Source organism: Pteropus alecto, unplaced genomic scaffold, assembly GCF_000325575.1.
Source record: "Pteropus alecto unplaced genomic scaffold, ASM32557v1 scaffold21, whole genome shotgun sequence".
Lineage (NCBI taxonomy): Eukaryota > Metazoa > Chordata > Mammalia > Chiroptera > Pteropodidae > Pteropus > Pteropus alecto.
This window is the reverse complement of record NW_006436282.1, coordinates 23,474,213-23,493,704: the sequence shown is the minus strand read 5'-3', so window position 1 is coordinate 23,493,704 and position 19,492 is coordinate 23,474,213. Positions and strand designations below refer to the sequence as shown.

Below are 19,492 nucleotides of genomic sequence, written 5' to 3'. Positions count from 1 at the left end.
AGCAATCAGAGTATCTTTATATTTAGTCTCTCATACTTAGTACCTGAAACCATTTCAGAGCCATAAAGTGATTTGGGTGCCTTGTCATTTATAAGCTCTTTCCACCACAGCTGGGTTTGATGGAAGGCAACTCTGGAAATGAGGGCTGGTTGACAGAAAATGAGAACTTTGTCCCTCTCCCTGTGGGGGAGGGGAGAGGGGCTGGAGGTTAAATTTAATCAATCATGCCTATGCATTAGAACATCCATAAAAACCCATAAGGGTTCAGGAGAGCTGCTCGGTTGGTTGGTAAACACTGGAGGTGTTGGAAGAGCCGTGTGCCTGGAGAGGGCATGGGGGCACTGCACCATCTCCCTGTACCATGCCCTGTGCATCTCTTCCATCTGGCTGTTCCTGATGGAATTTAGTAAAATGTTTATGTTCCTTTAATCCAACCTAAGGCAAAACATTGGAACCTCCCAACTCATAACCTGTTAGAAGGCCAGATTATCAGTGGCATCTGACAGGTGGGCAGTCTTGTAGGACTGTGAATCTGAAGAATCTTAGCTAAGCAACAACACTGATCACATCCATGCACCACTACTGTACATAGCCATCCCTCATGGCACTCCCATCACACTCACATCTGCTCAATGATGAATGCTACCATGTACTGTCCTTAACAAAGGAACAAATAAACCTTTTTGGCATCTAGTCAGACTTAACCCAAACCATTTTCGAAAGGTTGGTTCCACACACCGGTCATCTATGATCTTAGCATGGACAAAGAAACTTTCCCTGAGCGCTTCCTTTCCGGGTGCCCACCCTGGACAGTGCTGCTATCAAGCACTGTGAAGTGCCTGGTCTCCATCTATAAAGGTGGGCCCCACGGAAGGCCGTTTAGGGAATCCATCTATTCTGTCAACTCCACCGGCCTTTCACCTTATCTAAATGTTCCTTAGATTATAAAACAGAAGTACATGAATGACCCAGATCTTTAGGTGGTGTTAATGATGTAGCCATTTGGGGGCTGAAAGAAAATGCTTAAGAACCACACATGCAATTCAATTTACTTTTACAACTAACTCCAAAAGGCTTGTTTGTTGGTGTAATAGTTTTATTTAGTTCAAATGAAGACATCACGTGGTGTAGCCCATCATGATAAAGCAACATTTAGCTCTTCTTTGTAGCTGGAACTCAGGAATTCATTACCTATGAATAAAATAATGCATTTCCTTAAATCAGTTGCATAACAGAATATTATACAGAGAACATCCATATTTCCACATTTAGGATAAAGCTAAAGTTTGACATTTTGCACTTAGTTATCCATCTTTCTTTTGTGACTACTGCAGGGCATGAATGTCCTTTAAGTGGCTATTAAGCAACTACACCCTGACATGCCAGGACTAGGTGTTGGAGGTATGGCAGGGATAACTCAATGCCAAGGCTCGCTGTGGGTACAGCCTGTTAGTAAGATACTAAGCTTCTAGTACCCAGCCCTAAACTGAGACACTTAAGGTGAAGCCACCAGGAACATGTGAAATACCATTTACTATTTGTAGCAGCATCAGGAAAAACCCAGCATACGCCCTTGTAACCTAGTGTCTAAAATATGCCTATTACCCAGGTAGAATGCTGCCAATTTTCACTGCCCACAGCTAGTTGTTAGACCTATGACCCTCCTTTTCTGTCTCAAGCCATCTCTCTCCTATCACCGACCTCTCTATCATCCACTACAGCTTTGTCTCAATTCTAACATTGGTTCCTTTTTCAAACCCTACAGAAATATTGATTGGCAGCGGCCTTTGCATACAGGACCCAAAACAAAACCACTAGAAAACCAAACAGGATGAGCCCCTTAATTACTTACGTCAACGACTCCTGAGATTCTTCCTCGTCATTGGCCATAGGCTTCGTTCGGAGCTTGCTGTAAATGACATGATGGCCCTCCGGTCTACTTATCCAGAACATCAAAGGGATGTTCTCGTATTCAGCATACTCACTATAGTAGTTCTGGTAACTACTGGGCCACACAAGTTTGGGATAGAGAGGACCCTCTGACACCCTAGTTGCCCTGCATGCCTCATGATACAACTTTTCCTTAGCAGTACTCAACTCAGTATCTTCTTCAAAGAGCCATTCTACCTCAAACTCTTCATCTTCCAACTCACAGTCATCTGAATCATCAGGAATCACAATGTTCAAGACCGCATTTTTCTTCAAATACACTGTCTTACGGTTTAAGAATACACTCAGGGCCTGGTCACCTGTGCTTAATTTCCTATTCCTCGACCTTTTCCTTAATCCATGTGTTATGCAGTCTGGTGATGACTCTTCATTTACGAGTTCATGCTCAGGGGACCACTCCAGCTCTGCATCCTGCCAGCAGGTCCCATCGCACTGGATGGCTTCGTCAACTTTATTCAACTGGGCCACCCAGGCAGCAGAGGGAGTGGCCCCCTGAGGGTGGCTGTTCTCTCCTACTTTATTTTCATCTTCATCCAGATCCCCAAACCCTGACTTTTCCCCTGTCCCCTTGCTACTACCTTCTGGTGATGACTCTAGGGAACTCTCCGGCTCTGCATCTTGCCAGCTGGTCCCATCGTACTGGATGGCTGCATCAATTTTATTCAACTGGGCCACCCAGGCAGCAGAGGGAGTAGCTCTGCTGGGATTCCTGTGGTCTCCCACTTCCTCTTCATCCAGCTCTGTACACTGCACTGACTTTTCCCACGTCGCCTTTCCACTATCTTTTGGTGATGACTCTGGGGAGCTCTCCAGCTCTGCATCCTGGCACCAGCTCCTATCACACTGGATGGCTTCGTCAACTTTGTTTAACTGGGCTACCCAGGCAGCAAAGGGAACAGGGCCTTGGGGATGGCTGTCCCTCCCTCCCACTTTCTCAGGGAGGCTGTGGCTCCCCCTGCTGTTGTCTGGCTTCCTCTCCCCAGTGCTAAGGGGCTTCTGGGATTCAGACTGTATGCCCAGGTCCTTGACTGCGTCTGTGCTGGCAGACAGTGGTACTGGCTCCTGAAGCTTGTTGACACCTACACTAGACAGGTACAATTCTGAGCTCAGGGTATTCTGGATCTCATCTCTGTCTTTTACTTCACCTGGAGATGGTGGGATTTGGGGAACAGCTACATATCCCTTTTCTTTACCCAAGTTCACCTCCATGGTTAGTCCTGACTTTAACATCTCAGCATGGCACTGCTCTGACTGAACAGCTCTTTGCTCATCTTCATATGAAACGCAGTCTTCACCTTGGGGGTTATCAAGCACATCCCAACTGTCCCATGAATTCTGTGAAACTGCATCGTGCTGCACCTGCTGAAGTTCAGTTTGCGTCTCTTTCGTTGTCATTTTTACCCTGTAACCACTGTAGTGCCAGAATTGTGCTGGATTATAACACTTAAGGAATACAGGTCTAGAGGGCAATGGGGATTGAGGTACACGGAGGCCCGGATGCTCCATAGGCACCACTGGACGAGGAAAATACCGAATTTCATTTCCGAATCCTAGAAAGAAAATATAATAGTTATTGTCTCCTGGAGCCAGCCACAACATTCAGCCAGTATGCACCTAGACGGCACACCACGGAGCTGGTTACTGATGGCCCCCAGTTCCTCCCCAGACATCCCAGAATGACAAATGAAGGGGCAGTAACTGAAACGTGGGCCCCCGAACCCTTCTTCAGCACTAGAGTAAGCATCTGCTCTGACTGGTAGGTTCCCAGGCCACGTCAGTTACCCAGGACGTTATATCACTCAGACTTCCTGACTCTAAATTAAAAGAGACCCAGCACGCACTAAGCATAATTCAGGCCTGTCGTGGTTTCACGAAGAATAATTCATGTCAGGCCTTACAAAGTGAAGGGGAGCGAAAGTTCTTTGGATTCCAGAGCCCTTCTACACCTGCTTATTCGCCACCATTCACACACGTCCCCCCATTTCCACCCTTCAGGGGTGATCACTGCAACGGTGCCAGTAACAGACACGTTTTCCTCATGCAGATACATCCTTGGGGAAGGCATCTGATTTTGCAGGAACAAATTTAACAGCTGACAAATGAAGCTACAACTATAAAGGAGGCAGCAGTTATGCTCAAATCAAACTGTACCGTAATAGCAGGTCCCTGCCACTAGAAACCACCCCAGAACCACGATGCAGTCACCCACAAAGACACAGGTGTAGCTAAGTTCTTCTCCCTCACTAATCACCCACAGCTATCAAGCCTCCTTTTAATGCCTCCCCTCTTCTGTTACCAATACAAAGGACCTGAAGTCCTCTCAAGTTTTTCCTGAATAAACTCCTGGTAACTTCTTGGCTCATCTCTCCAGCATCCCACAGCTCTGTGACCCATACCGCTTCCAGAATAATCTTTCTCACTCACTTGGTCCCCTCACTCCTATCACAGTATTTGAATGGCTTGTCACAGCTTGTCAGGAAATGGGGAACGATGGCCACGTTCCTTCAGATGGCATCAGGCCCCCATTACCTGGTTTTCCCCTTTTTCATCTCATTACTCTCCCACTAACACCACAGGCTCTAGCCATGTGGGTTCCTCCACGGCACCGACTTTTCCTTTTAAGAAAAAGGAAATCCTGCCAAATGACCTTGAGGGCATTTTGCTAAGATAAATCATTTGGACATAGAAATTCAATTGCTGTTATGATCTCACTTATGTAAAATCTAGAAGAGATTAACTCATAGGAAGATAGAATAGTGGTTGCTAGAGTCTGGGTGGTAGGGGCAATGGGGACATGTTAGCCAGTTGAAACCTAAGTCATCTCGCTATACAAAGGGGGAAACCAAGGCAAAGACAATACTTAAAAACCAGCCTATTTATATAGAAACGAATTCAGCCCTAATATTAATTGTATAGCACTGCATATTGTGGTGGACTTCCTGATTCTAGGGATGTAAGAACTAAAAGTCCCTCAGTCCTAACAAAGTAAACATGGAACCTGAAAAATTAACTCTTAGATACATCGCAGTTAGGTTACAAGGCTAACTGCTACCCCCAATACTGGAGATATGTAAACATAATCACGACATACAGTAGCACAACCCCAAGATATAAAACTGCAGGAGAACTAAATGCTAGGTCAGGAAACCTGAACTGTTGACAAATTTGCAGCCTCAGGGGGATGAGTCTGAATTTAATACTTTGGGGCGGGGGAGGGCGTGTTCAGTTTTACCTGCTGTAATTCAATCAATTTAAGGTACTAGAAGAGAAGGAAAGGAATCACTGTGACATACACCAGAAGCATTCTATTTGTAACAAGTCGATAGAAGCTAGTTCAGAGCTGATCTGACCTAGGGGAAGGGAAATACTGATCTCCAAACTACCTTTCACATCTCGCTGGGAAGGGAAAGCATGTGTACTTGAGAACCCAAAGACAAAATCTAAGAGGCAAACCTATTCATAGTCATAACCATAAAACTATGATCCCTCTCCCATCTCCAATTACTTACCTTAACGCTTAAGGCCTATTTAGAGGTCTTAACCTAGGACATAATGCCTGGCAATCAAGCATTACAAAGGCACACTAAAAGCAAACTTGTCTACAAAACTTTGAGACAGTGGTTAAATGTAAATGAAGATGTACAATGCTAAGAAAAAGTGAGAGAAGCTCTATTTTACTGTAGACAGAGCAGACTTCAGAGTGAGGAAAGTGATCAGGGATAAAGAGGGGCATTACCTAACAGGTCACTCTTCAGTGAGACATAAAAATCCTTAATGTGCATGCCCGTGACAGAGGGTGAAACTGTGTGAGGCGAAGTGATAGAGCTGCAGAAACAGACTACTTCATCCAAAAGAATACACTGTCTCACTCACATGGAACAGTCACCAAGACAGACCACACTGTGGGCCATAAAGTATACTTTTACAAATTAAAAAAGTACATTATATAAGGTCTGCTCTTAGACAACAACTGATAATGTAGAAAACAAAGGTGGCTGTAAAACTCCAACTATTGAAATTACACTAAATACATGAGTGAATGAAGAAATCGCAGGAGAAATGTAAATGAAATTCAAATAAAAATGAAATCATTAACTGAAAACAGGAACTCAAGAGAAACCAGTATCAAAAACTAGTTCACTGATAAGAGCAAAAGTTGATAAGCCTCTATGCAGCCTGGCTAAATAAAGGTATTAACTGCCAACCCCATGGACATTAATAAGATAGGTTGTGTCTCAATATAGTCAACTGGTCTTTGACAAAGTAGCAAAGGCAACACCGATGTTTTTCACATGACCTCTGCACAATTTTGAAATACCATTTCAACATCTGTATTGATTAGCAGCAGGCTCTAGAAGAAAGCCAACAGAACACTTCCATAGAAAATTTAAGGAATTGGCTCAAGTCCAAAATGTGCCAGGTAAGCAGTCACAGTGGAGGCCACATATTGCAGAATTCATTTCTGCTCGGATTGCAACCTGGAAATGTCTACCAGGAACAGCTCCTTAAAGATTTCTACAGCTCGGTTGGAAGTAGGGACTGATGACCTCAAAAGCATTCACACCTAGTTTTCTACCTGGAAAAAAATGTTATTACAACACGCTTTACCTACAGCAGGGGACACAAATGAGTAAATTTGTCATTCTCTTTCCTACTGAGAAAACAGGATCACCCCTTCAAGTCTCTGACCTGCCTATGGACCCTTCCCATTAAAGCACTGTGCTGAATGAAATCCTGGATGTCTACCTTCCAAACATATATTGCTTGTCAGTCTCCCCCAGAGTAGTTTGGATCTCAACATAACAGGTTTTACCATTCATAGGCCTTGTTGAAAGTATGACTAGGAGCTGAGATAACTCTTCCAAGCAGACTGGTCTCAAAACAAAGTTCTGGTTTGACTACTGTGTGACCTTGAGTTAGTCACTGGCTCTCCAAGTCTCAGGTCCCTTATTGGTGGAATGAGAGAATCATTCCTAGTATTTAGCAGAGTACCTGGCATACAGCTAGGTTCAATTTTTTTTTTCCTATTAAAGTGAACTTCGAACACTGTGCTTCTGAGCTGTCACAATCCCCTTTGTCAGGACAGGGTGAGGAAAGGGAGGTAAGATGAAGTATCAAAACTTTCAGGCACCGGTTTACAGGGAGGGTCTCTAATCCCACTAAACCTCTGCAGATTCCTTACCTGCCCCAGGAACAGACGATGGATTACAGGTATAATTCTGGTACCAGAAACTTGGGCAGCGCTGCTGGGCCATGCCTTCTGGGTAATAAAAGGCATTATTTTCTTCGGAATGTGTGTTCTCTGAAGAGTTCATTTTCTAGGCTGAAAAACAGATGTTCACATTTAGGAAAGGACCGTCCCACTCAGCCCTGCAAAATGTCATGAAGGGAGAAAGTCATCCTCATTCCCCTTCAGAACTGCAAGGGTGGCAAGTTCCTTATCTTCCCTCCCCGCTCACTTGGCATCAGGGTTGCAGAGGGCTGCACTGCATTCAGGACCAGGAGTGGAGCCCAAAGGCCGGGCCCACGATGTGACAAGCAAGTCTGGGCTCCCTGTGCAGCAGCACCGTGGGACGGCTGAGGCCTTGGAGGCGCAGGGGCAATTCAGCGCCGGGCCTCAAACGCAAGCGGCTGCACTCGAGGGTGGTGGCTTAGGCCCGGCCTACACTGTCCTTGGTTCCACCCCTCCAGCGTGCTCAACCAGCACCCGCTCCGGACCGAGACCCTCCTCGGTTCAGGAGTCCATCCCCCCGGTTCAGGGTCTCTTCATCCATGGCTCACCTTACCCACCACCACCTCTCCTGCAAGCCACTGTGTTTTCACTCACCCGCTCACCCCCACACCCACCGCACCTACCGCCTCGCACGACAGCTGTTCCGAATTCGGTGCACCAACCTGTTCTAGTTCGAAGTCTGCGACTGGGAGCGTCTGCGGTGGCACGACGACCTGCCTCGAACCCGACCTCTGCAACCTGGAGCGTCTATGGCCGTCATGGCGCTGGCTCCCGCCTTTATAGGGGCCAAGGGGCGGCACGAGCGCTGTGGCGCAGGCCCCGCCCCCACACCCTGCGCCGGCGCATGCGCCCTGTGCGAGGCTCCGCCCCCGCCGGTCTGCTGGAGGCGCGGGAAGAACCCCACCCCGGCTTAGGTGTGGAGGCGTGGAGCATCGCTCTGTACCACGCCCTGAGGTGCAGCCTTAATCGTCCCTTCTGGCCCTCCTTCCTGCGCGAAGATGCCCTGGCGTTGGCTTTTCCAGAGGCCTGGACAGTTCGTTGTACCCCTCGTTCTTCCGGACTGTCCCCTCCATTTAAGCGTGTTGAGTTAGGACAGGTTATTGCTGCTTCTCAGAGCTCCTGGTCTCCTACCCTCCTTGGGCCTAAAGCCGCTGGCTGTTAAGCAAGAGGAGCTGACCAAGGGAAAGGAGAGAGGGAGGCGGAGACCAGCCCGGACAGGGTACAGGCCCGGGAGGAGGAAGGTTCATGCAAAGGGATGCCCAAGCATGCTTACTGCCACCAGGAATAAAATCAGGAAGAAGAGGCTTTGGCAATTAGGATGCCATTGGTTAGGGAAAGTGCTGGGACAGGAAGCCACAGCAAGTTGTTTTGTGGGGTATTTGAAAGTGAAGCTGGCAAATAACAGACCGCTCTTTATTTGCACATGAGAGAAAGGAAAGACAGACTAGTACTTAACAGAAGTCACAGGGTTGTAAGGATTGTGGGGCTTGGAGGGTTTTTAATTTTAGTTTTTGGTTTTGGTTTGGTTTTTTTTAGGTGTTTTTATCTCCTGAATGGGGAAACTGAAATGTTACAGATGGCACAGAGGAAGGGATGTTACTAAATGCCCTGATGGAGCAGAAGAGAGTAGCTGAAACTGGTTACAATGCTTTGCCTTGGACAGAACAAAGTCTTTGACTGAAATAGCTAAATGAAATCTTGAAGGCAGGAATTTCAGTGCATTAGTAGCTGCCGCTCTTGTTTTCTGTTTTTGTTTTTGTTTTTGTTTTTAAGTCAAGAGGGGCAGAAATAGTACTTTCAGAGAATGAGGAATGACTGCCATTGTAGAATGACTGCCATTAGTGGGTAGAAATTGTGTTTGACCAGAAATTGCAGTGGGTGACACAAAAGGTTTTCTTTCAGATAAAGAACTCTGGAGATAAACTGCCTGAGAGCTGGTATGGTGACTTCTTGGTATCACAAAGGACCCAACCATCTCTCTACTCCAACATCCTAAAAATTGACTTTCATCTTCAGCTTGCCTCATGATCCAAGATACCTATTCTAAGCATAAATCAGGGAGAAGAGAAGGCATACAGCAGCTTTCTATTCTATCATCAGCCATGTTCTTAAAGAGTTATACTTAATCTATGGCCATGCCACCCGGAAGCTAAGCAGGGTCATGCCTGGTTAGTACTTGGATGGGAGACCACCTAGCAAGACCAGGTACTGTAGGCATTTAAAAAAATAAATAAAGTTATACTAGAAAACCTACACAGCTTCAGAGTATAGCTCATTGGTTACCCACAGCTGAAAGGATGTGTGGGAGGTCTTGTCTTTTAGCTGGGCATGTTGTCAACTCTGAATAAACCAGATGCTATAACTAAAAAAGAGAGGAGAGCACAGATATTGACCAAGCAGGTAACTAACAGTGTCTGCTGCATTGCTTCAGGTAATTAAAGAAGCAGTATTTTCCTACTTTCATTTCCTCTATCTTATTCCCTGTCATCATCTTCCCATCTCTTCACAGCTAACTTTCTTTATAAAGGGCCATAAACAGTTAGTCTTCTCCACCTCCCACTCCTTCACGCAATGCAAATCTCGATTTTCTTGCCATTGTGTCTACTCGTCCACCCTCACCAAGGACACTAATGAACCAGTTGCTGCTAAGTGGCATGGACACTTTTTAGTCATTGAACATGACATCTCGGTTACCGGCCCAAATGGTTCTATGCTGGCTGGAAAACTACTGCTTGGCTATCACCCACGGGAACATAGGTTATCACCCATGGGAACATAACATTCTAACAATAAGCTTTCTGCTTCTGTACCCCCGCTTGCGCAACTGACCTGTAGGTTAACAGTTAGTAAATAGAAGAAAAATAGCCTTTTGTGTTAAGACAGAATGAGGAATGAGATTTAGGGCTTAAAAACTCTGTACCTCTACATTTCAGGGCTGCTTAATTTGGGGTCTGCATACCCCTGGCAGACCCAGCTGGCTGAATAAAGAGTGTGTTTCCTATAACTCACTGATTTCTGGTGGTCCGTGTGTCTTTCGGGGGCTGGCGGCTACAACAGTTCTCCCGCTATCTGTTTGCCCTTCTTAAAGTCTTTTACTGGCTTCTCTTCCCAAATTTCTCTCTTTAATGTTCATAGTCTCCAGGTTATAGTCCTAAGGTTTCTCCCCTCTTATTCTACCTTCTCTCTACATTTTTCACCCATTCTCAGAGTTTCGAATAAGACCAGCTTACTGCTCACTCCCAAATCTCTATCTTCATTCTACTAGACATTTATATCTCAACCAAAGATGTCCGTTGTTGTTAGGATATGCCAAATGATGAGTTTCATACACATCCTTGTGGGGGAAGCAATATTCCAACATACTGTTAACCACCGCATACCAGTTGGGAAGCTCTGTGAGACATGCATGTATGGACAATATGTTATTGAGACAATAAGTATAGTTCCCAACCCAGCCAAGCACATGATGTTGTTGTAAGCTTGAAATTGTTGTCTCTGGCAGTATTTCTGAGATGTAACTACTTTATGTTGTCTAACAGTTGGGGAACTGTAAGATTTAACAATCATTTCTCTGGGGACAAGGGTGCACAATCCTTGAGAAACTCCGAAGTGTACCCTCTGAATAGAAGGCTTTTCAGCCTCCTCTTGGTAGGAGGTTAGAGCCCAGATTTCCCCTAGAAATAATATATTAGGTGTCCAGTGTGCTTTAACATCTCCTAAGTCTTCTTTCCACATATAATTTTCTTCTTTCATTTTTTTCTCCCATAGATCCAACTGTTTTCATTAGAGGCAAGAGAACTGGATTAAGGAAAATGGACTATTTGGATGTACAACGAACAAGAGAGTTGTTATAACATTTGCTTTTTTAGAGGCCAAAGAGCTATCTGGATTCAATCTACTTTGAGTATTTTTTTGGGGAAAAAAAAAGATTATACCTGTAAATTAATAAAAGAAAGTACAAATTTTAAATAGTAATGACATAGAACTAAAATATTTTAAAGATCACTTTTAAAGATCAACTGTGTTAAACAGCTAGTGCTGAGACTATACATCACGAGTAGGCAAAAAGTGTCCATTCTCTCTCCACTTCGAAGTGGAGAGGGCAAAATAAGAGAGGAAAAATCAACTGAAAAAGAACCAGAGCACTGGGTTACAGGATCATTTATGCCGCTAACTACCTTTGTGTCCCCAGGCATGTAACTTCCCTGCTTTGATTACTCTTCTAGAATGAAGATAATGTAGCCCAACCTACTGCTAGGTTATGGATTATCTAATATTGTAGCATAATAAAAATATATATTTATATTTGGTTTTCTCTCCAGTTCCAGGCACAGAATTCTTAAAACCCTTGGAATTTCCTGAGTGATAGAGAAGAATTTTTGTTTTCATAATAAGCCCTTTTTGACTACACCTTAGTTTATGCTAATGAGGGATACAAGGTGAAGTCCCTAGACAATGACAGGGCGGAGACTAGTCACCAAAAGACCAAATAAGATTAGAGAGTTTGACTTTTCAGTCCCCCACCCCCCACCTTCTTAGAATGGAAGAGTGATAGAAATTGAGTTCAATAAAAACTTGAACAAGGAAATTCTGAAAGCTTCGAGGTTGGTAAATACTTTTTCCATCAGATCTGACTGTTTCCATAAGCAAGAGGAATGGGATGAAGAAAACAGGCGATCTGTACATACACTGGGTGATAGGAAGGTGATGCGTAAGAGCCGGCATTGAAGCTCTGTGCTGTTCCTCACCGCCCCACCCCAATACCTTTTCTTAAGTATCTCTTCCATTTGGCAGCGTCCTTTATAACAAACTGGTAAACATGAGCAAAGCACTTTCCTGAGTTCTATGAGCTGTTCTAGTGAATTTGTAAACCTGAGGAAGAAGTCATGGGAACCCCCAAATTGATAGCTGGCTGGGCAGAAATTTGGCAGCTTGGGCACCCCATTGGAGGCTGGCATCTGAAGTGTTGGTGTCGAAATTGAACTGAATTGTTGGAAACCTAGCTGGTGTCTGAGAATTGGTTGTTGTTTAGAAAAGGCACATTTGGCATCAGAAAACCCATGGGATTTGCTAGAACTTCCCTAGCTCTGATAAACCTATGCTTTGGGAAAACACTGGATGAAGGCAAGGGGGTTCTGATGAAGAATTTTTCTGATTCCTGATTGACCACGTGGTCACCCACAGTATGGAGCAGCAGCTCTCCTGCTAAACTAAAAGTTACCAATGGAATTTAGACCAAGAGATGGACTGAACTCCCAGGGAGTTGGTTGATTTGATGCTTAAGGAAATGAAAACCAATAAGAAAAAAAAAAAAGTGAAATATACAATCTCTTGGTTATTGTCATCTGTAATTAAATCAAATTAAATCTGAAATTAAATCAAAAGAGAGCTGGACTAGATCTTGACGCTGGACCAAACTCAAATTTTGGTTGGTCCGAGCTTAGGCCATAGGAATAAAAGTACCCCCAAAGTGTATAAATATGCTGAGACAACAGAAAATACCTCTAAAACCTCTGGTCACCAAAACAGTAGTGCACACTAGGGGAGGGCAAAACCAAGAAACTACTGAAACCAAAGGGTTCCGGGTTCTGAAAGTGATTGGAATTGAGGGGTGGACGTCCCCGTGTGCTTGCCTGAAGTGGCCACCTGGGTGGATGAAATGAATAGACATGGGAGGGATTGCAGCAATGTGGAGATGGGCTGAATGTAGACATATTCCTTTGTACCCTCGGAGGTACAAAATGTCAATAAGAACTGTTCTGTTTGCCAACCAAGAGGCAGAGTCCGCAGATAACTGTGTGGCAGATCCCCTTGAACATGGCTGGTAAGTCAGACTGATGCTAGTAGCCCCAGGGACTATAAGTGGGTCTTGATAGAAACAAACAGTGCCTTAGGACTGAGCTTTGTTTTCACAGTGGTAGAGGCAAAGGCTTTAGAGTACTATAAAAGAGCCTGAAGGGAAGATATCACACCAAATTTGGACCATTGAATCACATCACATTTCTTTAGAATACAGCCCAGTTTAGATATCTAACAATGGGCAAAGAGATATCCTCCTCAGAATATTAGTTCCATAAAGAATTGGAACACTGGTTGTCTGAAATGGGGAGTGGGAGGAAGGACAGGTTTACAGGCCTTAAGGAGTGTGTGCTGGCACCAAAGACAAAGGGGGGAGTGTCCCTACTAGATAAGATTCCCCTTTTTTTTGCTGGTAGATCTGAGTCTAAGCAGCTGGGGGAGGGGACTGGTATGACTATGCATTTCTTCCCAAGGAGAGAGAAGTCTGACATGACAACTATACTTTTTCCTTCTCCCATACCACTTCAGCTTTTTTTTTTTTTCCTGCCTGACACAGAGGTCACAGGACCAGGACTGCAACACAAGTGCTAGAAGTAGGGTTGTTTCCTAAGCAAGAGACTATAACTATGTTTTAAACTATTATGTCAGAATTCCTTAAGAGCCTGATAACAGTGGGTTGTGCTTTCACTTTATCTGGCAAAATTGAGGATGCAGCTATATTCCCTAGTGGTAAAAATAGCCCACTAGTTCTGTACCTATGTAGCTCTACCTTCTAGAAATAAGAATGGACTGATGGGGAGGGAGGTAAATACTAAACTCTGTTTCTGCCTACAATCCAGTCCAGCACAGTGGCCCAACCCAACATTCCTTCTGAAGGTGGAAAAGTTTTAGTATAAATGTAAAGAAGGAGGGATAAGTAGCTGAGGATAAAGGAATGAATAAATGGCTTATGTAAAGAGGGAAAAGCAATATTACACTAACACCTGGAAAGAGCCTCAAAGCAAAAGATAATCTTATCTCTTAGCTCAGTTATACTAGTTGCCCTAAAGGGTGAAGCCACTCCTGCTTTTGGAACAAAAGATCTCAAATGCAAGCCGCACACCTGACTCCCCCGCTACTGCCCACCCCCACCCTCCCATTTACTTTCATAGAAAAGGATCCCGGACTTGAGAAAGCTGACATAGGTGGAGGCATTTTTTTTTTCTCCCTATGCATGGGTTTTATTTTGTTTTATCAAACAACCATCCTGTTATTACTAGCAATACAATGAATGAAAACCAACATTCATTTATTTTTACTTGTTATTCAAGCTGAGAAAGTAGACTGGTAGCTATTTCTAAGTCTGACAGACTATTTATTGGTTTATTCTCTCATTTCTGAAATGGACTTAAATTTTTTTCAAAAGTGACCAAACTCATGTACTAAAATGTGCTAAAGGAGCCCTCTGGCCATCACATTAGAAGCGCCTGCCTTTTCTTTCATTACTTTTATCTGGATGCCTGAGAGGAACTTTACCCAGGCAGTTAATTCGGGAGGGCTCCTGATGATGGAGGAAGCTCTTCATTTAGTGGTTGGATGGTCATAAGTCTGCAAAGGAACATTCAGGTGTAGCACCTTGAGGGGCATTCATATTTCATACTCAAGATCTCCGCAAACACTGTCTTTCCTCTCTCTGCTAAAGCACAAACAAACAACGACAAGAAAAAAATCCTTGCCTTCACCCTGTAATTGGATTTCTGCTAGAATCTGTGATTAGAGGGTGGGAATTTTCAGTCTCACTCTTCAGCCTCCGGAGATGGGAGGAGAAGCAGGGCTGGAGATTGAGTTCGATAAAATTCTGGAACCTGGCACTATAAGTACCCAATAAACATTGGCCATTGAGGCTAGTTCCTTTTCATGGTTTTTCAAAAAGCAGAGGAGAAAAAAGGCAAATGTCCTTTGATGTGTAATGTGTAAATGGTTAAACAACTGGCACATCTATACGATGGAATACAATTCAGCAATGGAAAAAATGAAGTTCTGAAACACAGAACCACTTAGATGGACCCCAAGGGCATTATACTGAATGGGTCAGTGGCTTCCAGGGGATTAGGTTTGAGGTGAGGGTGTTTATAAAGCACAAAATTCTGAGGACTATACACCAAGGACAGTAAAAAAAAGTACTTGTGAAAATTCATGAAATTAAGAAAGATGCGTAGTTGAGTTTCTGTATTGCTCCTTATTTGTTTTAACAAAATTGTCAACTTATTTGTTTTAATAACCGTGCTATGGTTTATACGATACAGTTGTAAGATGGTATCATTGGCAGAAACTATGTGAAAGGTACAAGAGAATTATCCGTATTATCTCTGCAACCTCTGTGGGAGTCTAAAATTATTTCAAGGTGAAAAAATTTTAAAAACTGGAGAGAAAAGAAAAACAGTAAAGAGAGGACAGAAGAGAGGAGGAAGGAGGGAGGAAAGAAGGAAAAAAGAAGGAAAAAACAAAGATACTTCCAACCAATGTCCTTTCTTTATGTTAAGAAGAACAAAGTAGTCAGGTTTTTAAAAGTTTTGATAGAACGAAAGAAAAAATATATAGCAGATAAATAGATTTATAATGAATATTAACATGTAAAAGTTTTTGAAAAATATTTGCATCACTCATTATTACTAATTGCGTTATATAACCATACAAATGGGCAGATGATCAAATTCCAAACCTGGCAGCAAATCTTGAAGAAATTCAATAAACCGTGTTATTACACTTTTGTTGATTTTTTTTTAATTTGAAAGAGAAGTAATGGTATTTAATAAATGTCATATATTCTCACTTATGTACTCTAAATGCATAGGAATATTGTAATATACCATACTATTAGACCACCAAAGATAGAGTATTCTCTCGTAGCCCAGATCTAAATGTTCCCCCACTTCTCAGCCTGAAATACTCCCTAAATCACTCTGAATCCTCTGACGATCCAGAATCACTGTAGATATTCTCACGTTTTCTCTGGACCTGCTTCTTATCACCTGGGCTCTTTTAGCTTCACTCTGAAACAGCTTTACCAAACCCATTCCAACCAAGTTTCAAGAATATTGCAGAAACCAAGTTCCCAGTTCAAATGTATTCCGTGATATTAGCAAAGGTAAATACGAATAAATCATCAATAATAAAGCCATTAGGAAAAATAAATAAGACAAAGCAGAAATGAGCTGAAATTAAAAAAAAGTAAACAAGGGACATGAAAAATTTAAGTCAACCTGCTCATCGATTCTACTTATATTTGCATCCATATTCCATCAGGTTACCAAATTACTGTTTGGGTGTACTGTTTAGCTACTTTTGGTTTCATTCAGATATGAGAAACTAGTTCTCTAATCCAGTAACATACTACAATGGTAATTTGTATTCAAAAGAAGGATGAGTAAGAGTATTAGCCCTACCTTTCACCCATCTGAATACACCCAACCTCTGGCATTATGCCAAAATGTACCAATATGCCTCTTCAATCATTTAAGGAATATTTCTTGAGCACCTACTATGTGCCAGGCACACTTCTTTGTGTATGTATGTGTGACAAATTTTAAAACAGGATTTTGGTCATGAGGGCATAAGAAACAAGGCAATTGATACATACCGATTGCAAAATTTATTAACTACTGTATAACTGGACACATTCTAGCACTTTTTCTAAATGTGTGTGTGATAAGGATAGTTAACATGAAATCTATCCTGTTAACAAAATGTTTAAATATACAATACGGTATTGTTAATTATAGTCACAATGTTGTACAGCAGATCTCTAGAACTTATTCATCTTGCATAATTGAAAATTTATACCCATTGCGCAGCAACTCCCTATTTCTCTCTCCCCAGCCCCTGGCAACCCCATTCTACTCTCTGTTTCTAGGAGTGTGACTATTTTGGATGCCTTCCATAGGTGAAATCATGCAGTATTTGCCTTCTGTGACTTGTTTCTTATGGCTTGTTTCACTTAGCATAATGTCTTTCAGATTTAACTATGTTGTTACATATGACAGAATTTCCCTATTTTTTGTAGGCACAGTTCTAAAATACTGAAAATACATTTAAAAAAAAAATCTCTGCCATTAAGGAGTTTATTCTAGCAGGGAGAGAGACACAGCAAACATAACAAGTGAATAAATTATATCATCTGATAGAGGCCGTAAGTGCTATGGTGAGTGAAGGGGATCAGATTTGCCAGAGCTGGAAGGATTGAAATTATATATAAAGTGGTCAGCGTAAGGCCCACCGAGAAGGCGACCTTTGAGTTTGAATATTTGAAGAAGGTAAAGGAGAACATAGGACTTTCTGAGCAGAAGAAACAGCAATGCAAAGAACACTCAGACAGAAGCGTGCCTGACACGCTAATAAAACAGCAAGGAGCCCACGGTGACTGGAACAAACATAAATAAAGGGGAAGGTAGGAGGAGATGACATTGGAGAAGTTAACCAGGGACTTGATGGTGGAAGTGGATATTTTCTTAGAGTAGGACTTACCTCTTCTTTTTTCCTATGACCTCTGTTAAATTACCTGCCAAGGCAAGAAGAAGACCATTATTTTTTAATCAAAGAACTTTCACAGCTAAAAAGTTGCCCAAAATCATTTGGTGCACTCCTTTTGCAGGATACGAAAGCAAGGTCCAGAGATGTTACATGACTCTTCTATGTCACATAGCAAATCACAGAACCCTGCTTGTGCATGCATATCCTCTTCTGAGTCTCTAGATGCTTTTAGGCTACCATTCCACAACTTAATACCCCCAAAAATGAGAGAGCAGGTGTTGGTGGTGTGTTTTTAGTTTTGCTTCGTGTCGTTTTAATTTTTAACAGGAGTATTAGTGGGAGGAGCCTATAAACCTAGGTCCAATAAATGGCTCTTCCTCACAAGATCGCTACTTAACTATTTTAAACCCAAAGTATGCCAATGATCATTCCAGAGCAAAGTGTAATAAATTCCAGTAAGTCGAATTCCCGCATATTGTTTCCTATGGTTCCTGCTATCCCAAGTGCATCGTGTATTATTATGGACAATAATTACTGAAAAATAAAGATTTACATACTTAAAGAGTTAATGAAAAAGAAAGAGAGAAAGAAAGAGAGAAAGAAAAGAAGGAAAGAAGGAAGGAAGGAAGGAAGGAAGGAAGGAAGGGTCAGCTAAGGAATTTATATCAAAAGAAAGAGAGAGAGAGAGAGAGAGAGAGAGAGAGAGAGAGAGAGAGAGAGAGAGAGAAAGAAAGATAAAGAAAGAGAAAGAAAGAAAGAAAGAAAGAAAAAGAAAAATCAACTACATGGGCTGATGGTCAGCAGCCACCCTGTGTTTCCCAGTCTGCTAAAGGCTTCAGAGACAGAAACCAAAAAATCTCACTTGAGGACAGACTGCATTTCATTAATTTCCTTTTCTAAAAAACTGGTAGATTTTTAAAGGACAGTTTTAAGATGGAGCTGATGGTATATCTGAACCTCACTTAAGTTTTCTGGATATCCTTGTTGTTATCAATAAGATTAATAAAGATTATTCCATTCATTTATTTATTTATTTTTTAGGCAAGGTAACCTTTGGTTGACTTCATAGATTGCAAGGACCTTGTCAGTTTACAATCCCTTACCTTTTTATTTTTTATGCCTATAGCACCTGGTCTTCCCAGGTGGTCTCTCATCTAAGTACGAACCAGGCCCGACCCTGCTTAGCTTCCAAGATCAGATGGGATAAGGCTTGTTCAGGGTAGCATGGCCATAGACAACATCATTCCATTCAAACGAAGCAAGTGTGTTAATAATAAGTTTATATCAAGTTCATTTTTTCTTAATCTTGGTCTTAAAATCAGCCAAATTAATCTAAGTGGCTATGGTCTGCAAAGTAAAGAGGGAAGTGTAAGCAATAACCCTATTGCGAGGAGGAATTCTGAGCATCCTACTTCAATCACAGGCTGAAACTGGCTTTTTTATTTGCTGAGGATTTGTTGAAGTGTAGATCACAGGTGAGGATGCTCAAGCATCATGTGACATTCCTCAGTGGACTCCGTTAAAATTCTTGTCACCTTTTTCTCAACTACGTGCACAGGATTTCAAAAATATTGTGCTTGTAATTAAACGAAAAGACAAAACAAGCTAACATGCGTCCTAAGAAACTGATTACTCTATATCCCCCAAATCATAACATGGCATCAGAGGATCAATCTTGTCCACAAAACAAAACACAAAAAGGGCATCTTGCACCTGAGGATTAATTCTAGGCTTGTCTTCTTACCAGATGCCTGGTCAGGTGGGCCTGCCCCTTCTAAGACCCCCCTTCCCTCTCATTCTCCTGCTCTAACTTATTCTACATCCCGGGCAGAGAGCCTCACCAGGTGCACCACCAGCTCCACAGAGTTTGAACGACCCCAACAAGAAACTTCCCTGCATTCCTTCTCTGTTACCCCTAAATAGAAAAAAGGGGACACTGCATCAATCCCTTGGAAGAGACCAGGCAGGTGAGAACGAGTCTTGGGCTCCCAAAAAGAAAAT

The 19,492-nt window shown here is 42.7% G+C and overlaps 1 pseudogene; it reads right to left on the bottom strand.

Moving 5' to 3' along the window:
- Nucleotides 1-18,608: 18,608 nt before the first annotated feature.
- On the bottom strand, nucleotides 18,609-18,727 carry LOC112479803 (annotated as a pseudogene).
- Nucleotides 18,728-19,492: the final 765 nt, after the last annotated feature.